The following is a 17,676-nucleotide window of genomic DNA, read 5'->3' on the forward strand; positions in this document are numbered from 1 at the left end:
CTGTCCCCCATCAGGAAACCACACATTCAAAACCCACCTCAGTGTAAATCCTGGGCTTGCTCCACCAGGCTGTGTGCATCTTTTCAAACAGGAGCTTTATCTTTCGTCCGTGGGAAGCAGCATTGGGCTGCTCAGCGCTGGTGACTCCCTCTGGCTGCAGGACATCCAGGGAGCAGCCAAGTGTCTAGGCCTCTTGGGTCACGCCTTCTGCTGCAGAAGCGTAAGGTGACGTTCAAGGTCACTGAAGTCCAGACCCGGGTGAATTGAGGGGCCCACTGTGCTTTGTCTTCCTGCCCTGCTCTGTGTGAGGGTGTGGTCTGGTTTCCTCTCACATGGCCTGGAGCATCCTGTGTCCCATTGATCTGCTGAATCCATTGCCCGCTACTTACTTTCCTTCTTTAATAATTGCACCAGCTAAGATCCAATGAGGGCTTCCTCCTTGCATGTTCTTTCCATGTACCATTTCATTTCATCTGTATGGAGTGGAGGCACAGTGTTACCTGAAGGAGGCTGCGCTGTCAGTCAGCTGCATGGGTCCCCCCAAGGTCACAGGGTGGTCCGTGGAGGGGCTGCAGATCCCACTTCAGGGCCTATGGTCTCCACCGCTGCCTCTGTTACTTAGCTTATTGCTGGTAAGTATGCGCCCTGCTCTACACTGAGCTGGGTGCTATGAGAGACTCCGCAACAGAAATAAGAGAAATACACAGGTTTTAATCTGGATCCAGAAGGAGAAAGCTTCTCTAAGTTACAGTTAAATGTTTGCATATCAGGACAGCACACATTTTCACCGTGGAATCTCAGAACCCGGCCTGAGTGATACCTTTTCACACTTCTGACATTCACCCCGTTCTTCCCTTGACAATTCTCTCCACACGAGGACTCTGCTCAGCACCGTTTGGGCCGCACAGACTCCTTAAGCAGAAGTTCAGGTCAGATGCATCTTCTAATCCTATGAATTAAACTTTTATTTCCCAGTTTGGGATAAAAATCTTAGCAGAGAATTTTTATGAGATATCAGATATAGTCGAGGCACTGCTCTGGAGACTCAGGTGAAAACTCCATGCAGTGGCGATGCATGTCAGGTGAGGAAATTGTGTCTTCACACAGCAAGACCGGTGATAGAGGATACATGAGTTGCATGCAGGAAGGGGTTTGGTGATTTATGAACAGAACTGAGCATGCCTGGTGGGCAGGCCTGGGAAGGCTGCTTGGAGGAGGTGGTGACAAGGAGGAGCCTCTATGGTGTGGAAACCTCTATTCATCATCTCCCAGGCTTTTTACATTGTGGCTCAGACAGTAAAAAATCTGCCTGCAAAGCAGGAGACCTGTGTTCAGTCCCTGGATTGAAAAGATCCCCTGGAGAGGGAATGGCTATCCACTCCAGTATTCTTGCCTGGAGAATCCCACGGGCAGAGGAGCCTGGTGGGCTACAGTCCATAGGATCACACAGAGTCAGACAAGATTGAGGTGACTTAGCGTACATGAGTGCAGATAGTGGAATACTTTCAGCTGAGGTTGAATGATGCAACCTTGCCCCAGGCAACCTGGGAACAGAAGCTTTTAACAACAGCAACAACAAGGCAATGGAACAGGCCCAGTTGAGTCCCTGGGGCATCCCTTGCTGTCCCTGTAGTGCCTGGGGCTCACTCCCAGCTGGGCCTGCGGATGAAGCCTCTTGTAGCTTTCTGTGCTTTTTCTTGGAAGAAGACATTTGGGGATGAGGTGCAGAAACTTGCCGAGAGTTACGGGTGCCCCGGGGACACTTCAGCTTTCGATTGAGACCTCAGCACATAAAAAGTCTGCAGAAACGGGAGGTTTGGCTTCAGAAATTAAGGGCTGTCACTTTCCCCTGATTTCCTCTTCCCGGACCTGCTCTCACAGCCCAGCCAGAGGCAACAGAGAAGGGATATTTCACGGTGACAGTTTTAAACAGCCTCCGTGTGTGCGCTGCAATCATTTTTCATGTGAAGCCTCCCGAGTGTGTGCTGAGGGGCCCAGCACATCCAAGCTTCCTCCATAAATTCATGGGAAGCCCCGTGATGCCAGCAGCAAGAGGCAGCTGGAGGGGCTTTCAGATGGAGTGAGAGAGAGGGAGCGGGGCTGGAGCCCCCAGAGAGGGAGGCCCCATGGGGCCCCCCTCACTGGGCACCTACGGGTAGCTCAGCACCCATCCCAGGAGCAGAGTGGACTCTGAAAATGAACTGAAAAATCTTGCCTGAGGTTCCAGTTCCTTGAGGGGCACTGAGAAGAGAGCTGGAAATAGAAGCAGAAAACCTGGGATCCTGTCCCATTTTTTAATGTGCTTCTGCTGTGTGATCTTGCAGGTTTAACCCTGGCAACCTCAGCTTTCTCCCCTGGAGGCTGTTCCCACTTGTAAACCCCGGGCTGATGGTGCCTGCTGTACTCCCCTGCTCGTGTTCCTGGGAGCAACAAGCGGACGGTTGATCTGAAAGTGTTTTGTACGATGCAGAGCCCTACAAATGAGCGGCATTTATTACAGTGTCGCCACAGCAACTGTGGAAGTGGAAGCTGGCGATGGGGTCGTATTCACGTAATTAGCTATTCTCACAGCACAACAGCGAGTGCCAGACTCCTCAGCACTTCCTCGGAACCACGGCTATAATTAATGAGTGGGGTCCCTCCCATCCCAAGGACAGAAGTCCCCTCATAAAGATGAAAACCTCAGCCAAGGAGTTGAGAACCCCCAGCCCAGCTCTCCAGACAACGGTCCCTAGGGTCCTGGCAGGAGACAGACTTTAGGCGTGTAACTGTCTGAGTCAGAGTCCACCTCAGCTTCCCTCTGCAGTGGCTGCAAAGCCCAGCTCCTGTACCTGGGGAAGTCCAGGTCTCTGCCTGGATTCTCATGAACGGTCCCCACTGCTCCCTGAGATGAGAAGAGAGCTGTCAGGGAGACAGAGAGCCCTCCGTGCTGGTGGGCATGAGGCTTCTAGACAAAGCCATGGGGATCCCAGCTTCAGGCGAGGGGGTGGTGGGCGGAGAACTGCTGTTTCTTCTCCCCTTGCTTTAACACCCCGTGATTTTCTGAGCAGTTCTTAGCTTGCTGGCTGAGCTTCACAGCCGCCGATATATTTAAACTCTCGATATTAAAGATCTCAGCAGCCTCTCCCAGGAGGAAATTACCTCCCGATTCAAGGAAGGCAGGTGCCCTCTCGAGATGTGCTCGACTCACGTCCCAGCAAAAACCCCTCTCTTTGCAAACTGGGAGCTGGCAGTACAGAGGCCTGTTACTGGAAATAGACGCATTTATGAATTTCAACATCCTATTAGCGGTGATGATCTGACAAAATCACGAGAAAGGAGATATTTGGGTGCACAGCTGACAGATGATTTACGTGCCAGAGTGTCACGAGGAAGAGCGTGTCTCCAAAGAGGAGGCAGACGTGTGAGTGCAGCTGGGGGGACTGGGGGTCCCGGCAACGTGACCCAGGGCTGCCCCTTCCCCTCTGAGGTCACAGGGACCCTTCGGGGCACCTGTAAGGCAGTGACACAGACTGCAGGCGGGCTCGGGGTGGGGAGGGCTTCTGAGGACTGTGCCCCCTGCCCCGCTCACACCACAGCCTTCTTTGACATGGCTTTGGGCTGACACAGGGAGAGCAGCCAAAGTCAATTTCTTTTCCTCGGATGTAATAGTTTAACTGGAATTGGTAAAAGGAAATATATTTGGAATCACTATCCATCCTGGTAAGACGGAATGGCAACAAGAGTGTATTGAGTTATGAATGTCTAAGTGTGGAGGCTAGGGACCCTTGGAGGGTCCCTGTTCACTGCCTGATGCCATGTGGGCTCCTCCAGGCCCTGGTGACAGTGTATCCAGCCTCTTCTCCCTCCCCTTCCCCCCAGAGCAGAGAGTCTCCTAGCTCGTCATTGCCTCTGATGCCCTCCCAAGCTCCATCCATAAGGGAAATTGGATTGGTACCATTAGCTTGAATTTAGTACTGATGGAGAAGGTAATGGACTCCAGGCTCACGGGCAATTCATCTGGATGTTAAAATATCACATATGATTGACCTACATCACCGTCGCGGCTGAAGAGTAGAGAACACACAGGAGGGGCGCGGTAGCCTTGCAGGCAATCGGTGAGCCTATTTGTGGAGTAGCTGGTTATTAAGGGGAAATGGTCACCACCTTGAGATGGTATTCCCTTAGTGATACAAGAAAGAGGTTGGGAAGAGAGTTTGTCACAGCTGGCTTTTTTTTCCCTGCCATCACCATTCAAGTGTAAAGAGAAGGGAGCTTTGTCCCGGCTGGAGGGAAGTAAACAGATCACAGCATCATCTTAGAGCTAAAGCCTCCAGCTCCACGGGGCAGGAACCAGCCCGCCCAACTGACTGCCTCCCCTCAGCGTCTGATCCCAGTGTCTGCTGGACAGGCCGTGGGTGGAGTGGGCTGGAGATTTACAAGTGTTTGTTGAAGGAACCATAGGGATGGTTGAGAATTTCAGGTACATCCAAACTGTCTGTTCTCAGTTTAATTATCCTACCCCTAGAGGGCTCTGCAGATGACCCACAAAGTTTCAAAGCCCAGCTTTGCAGCTTAATTACTGTGTGTGTGTGTGTGTGTGTATGCATGCTAAATCACTTCAAATGTGTCCGATGCTTTGAGGCCCCATGGACTGTAGCCCACCAGGCTCCTCTGTCCATGGGATTCTCCAGGCAAGAATACTGGAGTGGGTTGCCGTGCCTTCCTCCAGGGCATCTTCCTGACACAGTGTAACCTGGTACAAATGACTTCAGCTCTCTATGCCGGTTCCTCATCTGAAGAAAGTGTCCTAATAATAATGCTTTGACCTGGGTTCGATCCCTGGGTTGGGAAGATTCCCCTGGAGAAGGGAAAGGCTACCCACTCCAGTATTCTGGCCTGGAGAATTCCATGGACTGTATAGCTCATGGGGTTGCAAAGAGTCGGACACAACTGAGCAACTTTCACTCACTCGCTCGTGGGGCTGATTGTGGCATAAATGACTCTTTGCATTAAAGTTCTTTGAAGAAATGTCTAATATCTACTTAGTTATAGACATAAGAGTATTTAATACCTGTCTAGTTGTATAATATTTAGTTACACATTCGAGTGTCAATTGCTGTTATTATTAAATGATGTTTTCATCTTGCTTTTCATTACTCTATCCTTCTATCTGATGAAGATGTGAAACTCCGTCTTATAAAATGTTTCTATTTGAGGCTTTTTTTTTTTTTTTTTAATATACTGAACTCAGAGAGGAAACACAGTTACTCCATCAGACTACTCGGTGGCTGTGGATAGGTATTGGTCCTCTGCAGGCCTGGGCTTTGTTTTCTTTTGTGTGATGCTGAGTCTGGGCTAGATCATCTCTGGAGGGCTCTCAGCACGCTTGTGGCCATGGCGGTCACAGTCACATGACAGGACACATATTGCGTTGCTAGGTACTGGTTTACCTGCTTGACTTGGGTCAGCTCATTTAATTCATACAATAATCCCATCGAGGAAGTTAATATCATCTTCACCCTAGGGAAGGGTGAGGATGCTGAGGCCCAGAGAGGTCAGGTGCCCTGCCACGGTCACTCATCCGGTAAGTGGAGTGGCCAGTGTTTGGACCTAGGACTTAGGGAGAGGCCCTCCTTCCCACCCCTGCCCTGAGCCTAGGGAACAAAATCAGAGCTTCTGTGGTTGCCTGTTACTATGGTTTTAAGGATTTTCCTGAACACAGGGTGGATCTAGAAATCAGAAAATCTCTTCTCTGTTGGCTTTATGCAGTGATCTGACCTTGGCATCAAAGAATATTTTCCTGCCATAAATAGCGAAGTGCATGATTGCCAAATAAACAAGAGGATATTTGGTACTGTGAAGATGGCCCAACAAGCTGAGTTATTATTACTGTGTCAGGGTGATAACGAGAATAATGTGTGTCCATGGAGCACTTCATGGCCCCCGCGCTCTCCATGGCCGTCCTAATTATGCAGCCTGTTGACACATCCAAGAGAGATGGCTACAGACTTTTGTTTCAATACCTTGCTGCCATGAAACTTAGAAAGAACCTCGGGCTTGGGACAGAGGGTCAGGAAAAACAGGTACGGGGAAGCTGGTGAGTCCAAGACCAGGAGAAGTGCTGACAGGGACCAGCATCTCCTGTGCGGGAGGTGCGTGATCTGATTCTCTCCGGACTGTGTAAATCAAAAGCTAATTACTGGGAGGGCTCCGTTTGTATTTTTATCACTCTATTTACATTTTATGAAACCATCTGGTATCATTAATACGCTCAAAGTCAGTTTAATTTTATTCGTAATTTTACAACAAAAGAAAGAAGCTTCCTCTTCCTCGAGTGGGAGAGACCCAGGCCTAGGGGAGGGTGGTGGCCCCGGCATGGGCGTTCGTTGGGCTGGCATGATGGCCTCGGATGGGCTCCCTGGGCAGGTGGCAGTGGGCATCGTCTGGGGATGGTGGCAGCTCCCTGGAAGACTGGGTCACTTGGAGGGTGGCGAGGCGCTCTGAGCCGAGGGATGATCTGCATCTCTGGGCTGTGACAACCTTGTTCAGAGTTGTGCAGTGACAGGTGGAGGAGCAGGAGAACCATCCACCAGCTGCCCTCTCCGCGCGCTGAGCTGCAGTGAGTCGGGCCAAGACGTGGCTGCCTCCAAGCGGGCTCATCTGTGAGCCTCCCGGGGGCCACACACACAGAGGGGACTTGCAAGCCTCTTGTCCTCGTCCCTTTGTCCAGCCTCCCTAGGACACAGCCCTGAGGCCCCCTCAGCAGCACTCTGGGAGATGAAAAACCCGCTCTGGCCACTCTTGGCTCGGGGACTCATGAAAAAAGGCCGCTTCCCCATCGCAACCCAAAGTGAGCAGCTGCTAGAGGATTACAAAGCATTGGACTTCATCTTGCTTATTTTAAATGTTATCTCAGCTGGGCAGTTCTTGCAAATGAGCCCTTCACCCTCCCCTGCCTCCCCGTCCCCACCACTACCACCCAACACTCTACCCCAGTGGGCGTGGGCCAGGACCAGGGCCTGGGAGGGGAGTAATCTGCCTGCGGCTTTCTGGCCGTGGAGGTGATGTTCCCAGATCGACCCCTCTGGCTTAACGCTCAGATGCTCATGGCAGAAGCTGGTTGGTCAGATGCGGCAGAGGGATGGCCTTCAAACTGGAGGTGGCAGGAGTTAGCAGCCGGAGCTCAGTTTTAGGCTGTTTCCTGGACTGATAAACAAGTGCAGGAGAGCCTTTTTTGTTTTTTCCCTGAACAATGGAAACATCTTTCTTTCTGCTGCAGAAAAACTTGTACTCCATAACTGTCCACATCCGTGCCCTGCAGGGTTCAGAAACACAAAGCCAAACCTTTCATCAATTCTGCTGAAAAATAACTGCCTCTTTTTCTCAAAGGGTCCCCAGTGCCGTTGCCTCCCCTGACCCCTGTCTCCAGGGTTTCCTGGCACTGCATCCTTCTCCCACCCAGTTTTTTCTCTGCCACAAGGTATGAATGGGCGGAGGGGAGGATCAGAGGCTTTGAACAAGGAAAAAGACAAATAAATAAAACAGAGCAGCAATGCCTGGCCTTCCCCAGGTAAAACCATTGCTTGGGACCCAGAGTGTTGGGTCCTCCCTTTCCTGCTCCTGGTCCCACTCCTTCCAGCGCCTCCTGGTCAGGGGTCCCAGAATCAGTCACAGAACTCTCCTGCCAAATGCAGCCTTCTGCCTGAAGTCACCCCATGCATGAAGCCCTGGCACCAGGCGGGTGAGGACCAAGGACAGTGGTTGGGCGACAGACCTTCCTGAGCAGGCCTTGGAGGGTTGAGACCTTCCCTCCAGAGTCGGGCCTGGATTGGTGCTCCCTGAAGATGGGCCCTGAGCCTGTCTGTCCACCCCAGGAGGCACCATCATTCACTCCTGGCTGACCTGCTTCAGGCCGGGCTGCCCAGCTCTTGGCAGGACGCTGCCCTTTGCTCTGATGCATATCCAAGGGGCAGGAGGCTGGGTCTGCTCTGGTGGTCGGACATTGTGACGTGCTGTCACAGCACAAGTCTGCTAGGCTAGCAGGAAATCCGGGTGGTGTAATGATGAGACTAAGCAGGTACGGATCAAACTCATCCGACACCGTGCAAAGACCACACCCTGTGACAGTGCAGCTTTCTCTGAATGCTGACTTTCACCACATCCCTGCCTCTGAGCCACCAAGCAGCTGTGTCCCTCCCACCTGTGTGCTGAGTTGGGACCCAGGGCAGGGGTAGTTGCACTCACACCCATGACCGATGAGGCTCTGCTGGCACGTGGGTGAGCATCTAATTCCCACCTTCAGTGACCCAGGAGAGGGGGAGGGACCCCATGTCAGCTCCCTTCTCCATCAAAGGAAACTGCATCACACCAACAGCTCTGTTCCCATCAGGATGCTATAGAAAGGATTGGAGAGCATGAGGCCTCGGTGTCTTTGGGGACCCAGCTTCCTTTATAGGACCAACCGGCTTCTCATTCCTCACAAGGGCCGTTTCCCTCATCCCTGCACCATCCTGTGTCATGACCTTCCCAGGGCAGAACCGTTAAAGATCCAGTTGATGGAGCGCCCCATGTCCAAGGCTCAGAAGAAGGAAACAGCCAAACCCTCACTGTGTCATGTGGCCAGGATGGCAGCCGTCTTCATGCAGGCCTTCTAGCATCGTTCATCAAACAGCGAGTTCAGGCCATGACAACTGCTAGTGAGCGCAGATTCTCCAACAAAGATGAGGAAGGAACAGTGTGGTCTTGAGAAGAGTTCCATCCACTTTCTCATTGGGACTCACCCTAGAGTCCTGGGGGGTCTTGTGCTGCTAAGCAGAGAAAATGGACAAAATCAGTCTCATAAACAGACCACAGCTGGAGCTGGGGTGTCTGGTTTAGGAGGACTTTTATGCATTAAGAGGTTCCCATAGCACCCTTGGAGTTTGGGCTTAGAAATGGAGGAGAGGATTTGTGAGTGTGTCTGGGACTGTGGGGTGAGAAGTTGGGGTGGAGGGTGGTGATGGAATAGCTAGTGATCTTAAGACCTGAGATTAAAACAGCTTCCCTCGGGCAGGCAGGAAGCCTCCAGCCTGTGCTCCCCACACATGGTCAGCTGCCTGGGGGATGTGACTCATGCCTGCCTCCTGTCTCGAAGGTGGAGGAGTGCCCCAGGGCCCCAGCTATGCAGCCTCCTCTGGGGGCTCCCGCCTGACAGCCGGAAGCCATGTGGAAGCAAGAGTAACTGTGAGGCTTGGTCAGCCAAGAGTGAGGAAACTGTTCTGGGGAGGAATAGTGGGGACCTTGGCCTTTTTGTGTCCTTAATTAACCCATTTCAGTTCCAAATGCACTTCTCAGAGCAGTGCCTCCAATGTAGCCCCTGATGACTAACTCCCCTGGGAGAGTGAAAGTCACTCAGTCGTGTCCAACTCTTTGCAACCCGTAGACTATACAGTCCATGGAATTCTCCAGAATACTGGAGTGGGTAGTCTTTTTCTTCTCCAGGGGATCTTCCCAACCCAGGATCAAACCCAGGTCTCCCACATTGTGGGTGGAATCTTAACCAGCTGAGGCACAGGGAAGACCAAGAATACTTCAGTGGGTAGCCGATCCCTTCTCCATCAAATCTTCCTGACCCAGGGATCGAACCTGGGTCTCCTGCTTTGCAGGCGGATTCTTTACCAACTGAGCTATCAGGGAAGCCCATAACTCTGCTGCGAATCACGTGTAAAAACTAGCCAGGCAGCCTCCTGCTCCTCTGCGAGTCTGGAGTGCCTTACAACTGTTCATCCAGCAAGCACTCCCATGGGGACTTGGTGGCCTGAGCATCACTGCTCCTCTCTCCTCATGTGCCAGTTGGGGAAAAACGCCTGATCAAACTCCACTTCCAACTTCAAATTCCCAGCTTGGAATGGTGTCAGGGAAGCAAGAACAGATGACCATTGTAATATTTGGTCAAGGAATAAGGCCACAGCCTGCCAAGGTGCAGGGTGGCATTGAGTAGAAATGGTGTCACTAGACCACTTTTGTGGCCAGAGCCTGACTGGCTTGTGCAAGTAGTAGAATTCCCAACTCTGGCCCTCTTGGAATTCTGAGCTGTGTAACTATCTGCTGGGGGTGGGGTGGGGCAGGGAATGTCCCATGCATGGAGCGCTCAGCAGCATCCTTGATCTCTGCCCAGTAGAGCTCCTGCCCCCAACTGTTACAATCAGTGACTCCTCCAGACATCACCACTGTCCTGCATGAGCACAGATGTCACAGGTTGCTGACCACTGAGCCATGTAACCCTAGCCATCTTCATCAGAGCAATCTGAAGCCAGGTCCTTGTGTCAGCAGTGGTGGGGTCATCTGGAGGCTTTTAGAGATGCAGGTTTTCACCTCAGACCCGGACAGACCAAATCAGAGAATCTGGCTGTGTGCCCCGAGTGTAGTTTCCAGCAGCCCTCCAGGTGATTCTTTTGTGGATTAGAGTGTGAGGAACACTGTGCACAGTAGCCACGTGCAATGTGACCACTCTTTACTCTTTTTAGTAAACTGAATTTTAAAACTTTTTTATTTATTTACTTACCTGCATGGTGTCTTAGTTGCGGCATACGGCATCTTCAATCTTGGTTGTGGCATGCGGAATCTAGTTCCCTGACCAGGGATGGAACCCAGGGCCTCTGGCCTGGGAGCACAGAGGCTCAGCCCCTGGACCACCAGGGAAGTCCCCTAGTTACCTGAAATGACTGCAGTTTCTCAGCCACTCCAGGCACTGTTGAAGTGCTCAATAGCCACGTGCAACTGGTGACCACTCATATTGACTGGGGCAGTTCTAGAACATTTTCAGAAATGGTGAAAGGAAGGTGGGTTGGACTGAGCTGTTTTCTCCCACACTGAAGGGCTGCCAAAGTGTGGACGCCTCCAGGCACCATCAGACTGTCACTTCTGTCAAATTTGATGGCGTGTGCGCTGGTTACCTTATGGTGGTGTGTAGCTGGATATAGAAGCAGATTGAGGAAAACATGTTTCTTCTATGAGACTTGGAAATAAGGTAGACTTTGGGGAGGTGAGGGCTTTAATCCATCTGTGGAAACAGTCAAGGCAACTGGGTGGAGAAGCATGATAGGTGGGGCAGAATGCGTAACACAGGACGCGCCTAGATCTGACAGGAAGGTAATACATTAGGTAGGGAAGTAAAAGTGATCACAGGTTCAGCTACCATTGCATAGATAATAATAAAGAGGTACCAGTTTGTGGTGTTAGGCGCTTTTCTGGGGGCACTGGGCTCTGTGATGGCACGATGGGACTCACCCTCTGGCCTCTACTGAGGGTCTGTGACAACTGATGGACTCAGATGAGCACAATCCCAAAGACCTCTGAGACCTCAGAGACCTCTTTGCAGCCTCCCTACTCTATCAAACACATGAACACAGTCCAACAGCTCCAGAGAAAAACATATGCCCCTGATAGAACCAAGCCTCCAGGCAATCCCTGGAGTATGGCAGGCCATGGCATGTGGGCCACTGCTTCTGTGCTATGCCAGCTTCAGACATCACTAGTTCATCCTCTACTCTTTCCCTTAGATCTGAAGGCAGACATTACCAATCTATCCAGGCTTACACAAGGACACCAGCTCACCATCTTCATCTTTGAATAACTTAGTTTCTCTTCCTGGTCTCTGTTTCTTTTTGAAAAGCTTGAACATACCTCTTCTGTACAGCGGGGTTCTGCATACCTTTCCTCCTTTAGTGACTCAGTGTTTCCTGGCTTCCTAAAGGTGGTCACTGAATATTTACTGCCCTTTTCTATTGTCATACTTTGTATTTCAGCATAGATATAATTTACCTACCCTGTGCGTGCATGCTTCAGTCATGTCTGACTCTTTGTGACCCCGTGGGCTGTAACCTGCTAGGTTCCTCTCTCGGTGGAATTCTCCAGGCCAGAATACTGGGATGGGTTGCCACGCTCTCCTCCAGGGGATCTTGCCAACCCAGGGACTGAACCTCCATCTCTTATGTCTCCTGCATTGGCAGGCGAGTTCTTTACCACTAGCGCCCCAATTAGTCAGTGTTAATTGGTCAGTCATGCCTGTCTATTTTGCAACCCCATGGACTGTAGCCTGCGAGGCTTCTCTGTCCTTGGGATTCTGTAGGTAATATTATTGGAGTTGTTAGCCTTTCCCTTCTCCGGGGATCTTACCAGCACCTCCCCCTTCCAAAATAAGTCATGAAGCACAAGTCACCATCAGAAGTACTGTTGGACTGGTTTTTAGAGGCTTGATTCCAGTTTGGATTATACCAAACCTGGAGTTGTCCAGAATTTATTTGCAACTAAAAATAAAATAAAATATAGGACAAACACATCCCTTCCCAGCTTGCAGTGGTTTCAGTAAGCCCTCATTGGCAGGATCTCAGGCTTGGGTGAAACTGGTCTGATGAGGCAAAGTCTGAAGCCTCTGCCAGAAGTCCCAGCAGGAGCAGATTTGTCCCGGACTCGCTCACTCCCCGAGATGGGCAGGCGAAAGCTTCACTGAACAAGAAAATGTAAAAGCACTGACCCTCTTGGCCTGTCTGGCCAGCTGGCCCAGCACCCACCACCGCTGCTGCCACCAGCGCCCGAGCTGGGCGGGCAGGGGAGGTGACACAAGCTGTCTCCTTCCCCAGCCTCTTCTCCAGTGCCCTGGTCCTGTGTGGAGCAGCCTCCTCTTGATAGCCTCCATCCCCTTTCACCCTGCTCCACTCTGCTTAAGTTACAAGTGTTCAAAAGCATAAGAGCAGGCAATGAATTTGCAGTACACTCCTTTGCAGGGGTCCTGGGGTCCACAGGCTAACAACAGGATACTGGACTCCTATTTCTAGCCATAGAAAGGGAAAAAAAGATAACTAAATAATAAGATCAAGTTCCCTAACCAGTTATTTGTTCCTGGGGAAGCTCAGGGGGTGTCAAGGGGCCTGGGGCAGCAGACTGGACCCTCTGAAAACGTGGGAAGACTGTCAAGGTCAACTAGAAACCAGACGGACAGTGTGTTTGGTAAAAGTAGTCTAGAGACCTGAAGGTGAGGGGCCATGCCGGTTTTCTGAGAGAGAATGACTGAGTTCCCTTGAAGAGCAGGGATGTGTGCAGTCAGCTGATTTGGGTGTGAAGTGAGTCTTCAATACAATCTGTGATTAAACAGGCTTAAACCACAGGCCCTGGGTCAGGTGGTGCTTCTGCGTGAGGCTTTCCAAACACATTCATTCATTGTGTACCATCCACTGGGCTCGTAAGGGATCTTCTTCTTTTAATCAACTTGCTTCTGTTGCAAGAATGACTCATTCATGTGTTCTACCTGGTGACTTATGGGAGGAATTCTCTGCTGAAATGATGAAACACGGGGGTGCAGGTGATGACTTGGAGAACATGTTTCAGGGAGGTAAGTGTCGATGCTGGATGAAAGAGACCTTCCTGAGAAGGCCGCCCCGGAGAGGGTGAGTTCCCCAGCATCACGGAAGATGCTGCCACAGAGGCAGGGGAGCCTGGGTGGGAATCCATGCGTCAGATGTGGGTGGCGGGAGCATGTGTGCTTTTGAGGTCCCCTTGCAACAGGAAAGCCCCATGCTCTGTGGATCTTGAAGATGGTGCCTTCTGAATGGGGCCTGCTGTGGTTTCTGTTACCTCCCCACCTCTCCTTGGGCCCCCTCCCTCCGGCCGCCTCCACTCATCAGTTACAAGGCCCTGGGGGGGTGTCCCATAGTGAGGAGGTGAGATTACATTCCCAGGGAATGGGCAAACTGAAATGGGGCTGGGATTGAACTCAGCCGGGCAGCCAGCTTCATTTAGTGGTCTGAGCAAAGTCTGATTAGGAAAAGGCAGCAATCCAGAACCGCGGCCGGGTGCTCTCCTGGGGGCAGTGGGGGCGGGCGACTGCTCCAGGTGGCTGAGGGGACCTCGGAGCTCTGACTCGGCCCCCCTGCCAGGCCAGCTCTCCCGGGGAGCAGAGCAGGGGCTGATGCCATGAAGCTCCTGCAGTCTGTTCTCTAGAAACTTCTTTCCAGATGAATGTCTCCTCTCGCCTCTCTAAGCATCCCTCGGGGCCACTTCTGACAGGTGCATCTCTGGACCAATCTGGAGACAGGAAAGCATGTTCCTGGGGCCCTGGGCACAGTGTGGGCCACACTGAGCATCAAGAAGAGAGCCTTGAGAGGTGGTGAAGGCATGTTAGGAAAGTGTCGTGTGATGTGCATTTGGGACATCTCTGAGACCATGCCTGTCACCCATGAGGACAGACAGTGAGTGGACAAGGGGAGGGGACAGCACAGTGACAGCGGCCACACAGGTGGGTCTTGGGTTCCCAAGATTCCAGCACGCCTCCCAATGCTGTCAGCATCCCCAAGAGATGGCGCCCGTGTGGGCCTCCCTGTCCTCATCCTCGTCTGTCTGTCTGTCCCTGTCACTCTGTCTCATTATCTCGCTAACACTCACACACACACACACGTTGTCTCTCTCTCTCAAAACTATGGCCTTTTCTTCAACTCCTTTGACTTTAGGACCATCAGCCTGGAAGGAAGCACCTGAGGGTGGCCAGAGCCTTTCCCGTCTGTTTAAAAAAAGAAAAAGGGCAGAAATATTTAGAGAGAGAACTAGGTGTTCTGTGTGTCTGGCAAGTTCAAAGATGTATGCTTATGCCATTCTAAAGGCAGCCCTGGCAATTTTCACATGAAAAATGTCAGAGGAGTCTGAGATTCCATAATTATCTATTTATGTGCTGCGGGGGCTGGATGAGGAGGCCAGAGATTGCCTCGTTTGCCGGCGAGACTGCTGTTCATAAGTAAGTGTAATGTGACACACACCCTATATTGGTTCACAGGGATGGGAAAAGTTAGTTATGTCTCATCGGAAAGCCACTTTACATTCATAGGTCATAAACCGAGAGGAAAAATAACCCAGGGTTTCAGTATTCAATTTGTTTACTCTGAGCCAAATGCAGCCTCTTAAGCTGATGAAAGGAGGGTGAAAGAGAGAGAGAAGGCTTTTAGGAGCTCACTTTAAAAGCTCAAAAGGTGTCTGGGACATTAAATAGCTGTTAAAAGCTCTAGTTGGATAATTTAAGTGTAAATGAGTGTGAACTATATGGATTAAATTTGCTTTAAAATACCAGCCTGAAAAATTAAGGGAAGACTATTTGAGACAAACACAGCTTGCCTTTTTTTCAAAACCTGAACGCTTTGAAAAAATAATTTCAGAGTCTCAATGAAAGCTAAATGCAGTCAGATTTAACTGCCCCTAATGATCTCCCCATTAAAAGCTACAATTCAGTAATAATTATACCCACATTCAAATAAGTACATGTGTTTATACACACACCACCACATAAAGTGTATGGGTTTAGTCTAAGCTTTTAAAACCTTTTTCTATCAGAAATGATAAGGAAAAAAATATATGCAAAAGTTCAGCCTGTGAATCTGAAACTGTGGATGAGAAAAAAAAAAAAACTTCATAATTTGCTATATTGGTTCCTTTTATCTTTTTAAGTGAAAGTGAAGTCGCTCAGTCGTGTCCGACTCTTTGCAACCCCATGGACAGTAGCCTGCACCAGGCTCCACTATCCATGGGATTTTCCAGGCAAGAGTACTGGAGTGGGTTGCCATTTCCTTCTCCAGGGAATCTTCCCGACCCAGGGATCGAAGCCAGGTCTCCCACATTGTAGACAGACGCCTTACCATCTGAGCCACCAGGGAAGTCGTATTTATCTTTTTGGGTAGTGTTATTCTTATGATTAAAATTGTAATATTATACCTTCCTAGTGTATTTTGCCCCAAAATCGTGACTAAAGTTTGTCATTTTGCTAAATTAATTTGTGAAGAATGTCTGTGCTTCCTCCTAAGGATATGCACTCTGGAAATAATGTTACTCTGAAATACCAAGTTTTCAACTCTAATTGTAACCTATGTCTTTCTTCATTGTGTTCATTAAGCAGGGAGGTTACCCATGAAAAAGTATCTTCTTAATTATTCATCATTGTTATCATTATTGGTCTATTAAAGCCATATTTTGCTTGATTTTAATATGATTTTCTCTCGAATTTAAACATTATGAGCAACATTTGATAAAAAAATTGTCTATTATGAACAGTATGTGCTCTCTGTTGCTCTGCTTTTTAACATGTGGTGCCTTTTATTTTTTTTTTAATCAGGGCTCTGTGGGTACAAAGGAAAGGGTACTGAGCTTGAGAGATGAGAAAATCAGAGCATAATAATGCCCATGACCTTGGCCTAGGTTGCAGAGGCAACCAGGGGAGATTTTTGGCTAAAGAATGGTTTTCCTACTCTTTCAATTTCCCGTGTTCCATTGTAGTATGCCACAAACATTCAAGTTTTGTAGCCCAATATTATTGATATAGTTTTTGGAGAGATCATCAAAGTAACAGTTTGAGGTGGGGTTGTAAAGAATGATATGGATACACACATGGAATCTTCGAGTATGGAAATTCATGCTGAGGATGCTGTGTCACCATTGTGAAGTCACCATTTCTTAATAGTTGTGGGGCCAGGTTCCATTCTGAAGGGCCTGAAATTTTCTAGGCATCCCTGAACCTTAGGCTGATAGCTCAGCTAGCCTGTGTTGAGTACTATGGCAGTACTAAATTCAACCTAGTCCTAAACCATAATTTCTATGAAATCATGGGTTTAATGTGCAAGTTGTTTAAAAAATATTCACTAAATCAACATATGATATGGTTTTGATTCCCATTCATTCACATTTGTTGTTGTTGTTATTAAGTTGCTCAGTCGTGTCCGACTCTTTGCAACCTCATGGACTGCAGCATGCCAGGCTTCCCTGTTCTTCACCAACTCCCGGAGCTTGCTCAAGCTCATGGCGATTGCGTTGGTGATGAAATCCAGCCATCTAGTCCTCTGTTGTCCTCTCCTCCTCCTGCCTTCAATCTTTCCCAGAATGAGGGTCTTTTCCAATGAGTCAGCTTCGCATCAGGTGGCCAATGTATTGGAACTTCAGCTTCAGCATCAGTCCTTCCAATGAATAGTCAGGGGGGATTTCCTATAGGATTGACTGGTTTGATTTCCTTGCAGTCCAAGGGACTCTCAAGAGTCTTCTACAATACCACAGTTCAAAATCATCAATTCTTTGGCACTCAGTCTCATACATGACTGCTGGAAAAACCAAGAACCATAGCTTTGACCATATGGACCTTTGTTGGCAAAGTAATGTCTATGGTTTTTAATATGCTATCTAGGTTTGTCATAGCTTTTCTTCCAAGGAGCAAGCGTTCATTCAATACCATCTAAAATTATTGTGCATAGTAAATATCCCATAATTTCTAAAATACTGGTCTAGCCTATTTGTCTGATAGAATATCTTCGAATAAATCCAATTAAATTCAGCAGACACTGGCCTGCTGTGGGATAAGATCCTAGTAGCTCCTGGGGATTCAAAGGTGAAAAATACTCATTTCCTGTACTAGAGGTGCTCGTCACCTCCTTATATACTAGTAGTAACATCCGTCTTGTGTATCACTGGCTTTTCTGGATTAATCAGTCACCCTTGAAGTTTAGTGGTCTTAAGCAGCAAGTGTTTTATTACTTCTTGAGGAGTCCACAGATGGACTGAGTGGTGTTTCTAGTTTGGGCCAGATCAGCCAATCTCTGAGGTCTGCCAGAGGCTCTGCTGGGCTGGACGGATTCATTCATGTCTGGCCATCAGCTTGGCGACAGCCAGGGTGATGGAGAGACCTGGCCCCAC

The 17,676-nt window shown here is 49.6% G+C and overlaps 1 protein-coding gene across 1 annotated transcript in view; it reads left to right on the plus strand.

The window, feature by feature from the left end:
- The window catches only part of OPCML (opioid binding protein/cell adhesion molecule like), a 1,038,459-nt gene that overhangs the window by 278,346 nt on the left and 742,437 nt on the right, over nucleotides 1–17,676 (plus strand). The gene's annotated exons all lie outside the window — the stretch shown is intronic.

The sequence above is a fragment of the Budorcas taxicolor genome, chromosome 25 (assembly GCF_023091745.1).
Source record: "Budorcas taxicolor isolate Tak-1 chromosome 25, Takin1.1, whole genome shotgun sequence".
Classification (NCBI taxonomy): domain Eukaryota; kingdom Metazoa; phylum Chordata; class Mammalia; order Artiodactyla; family Bovidae; genus Budorcas; species Budorcas taxicolor.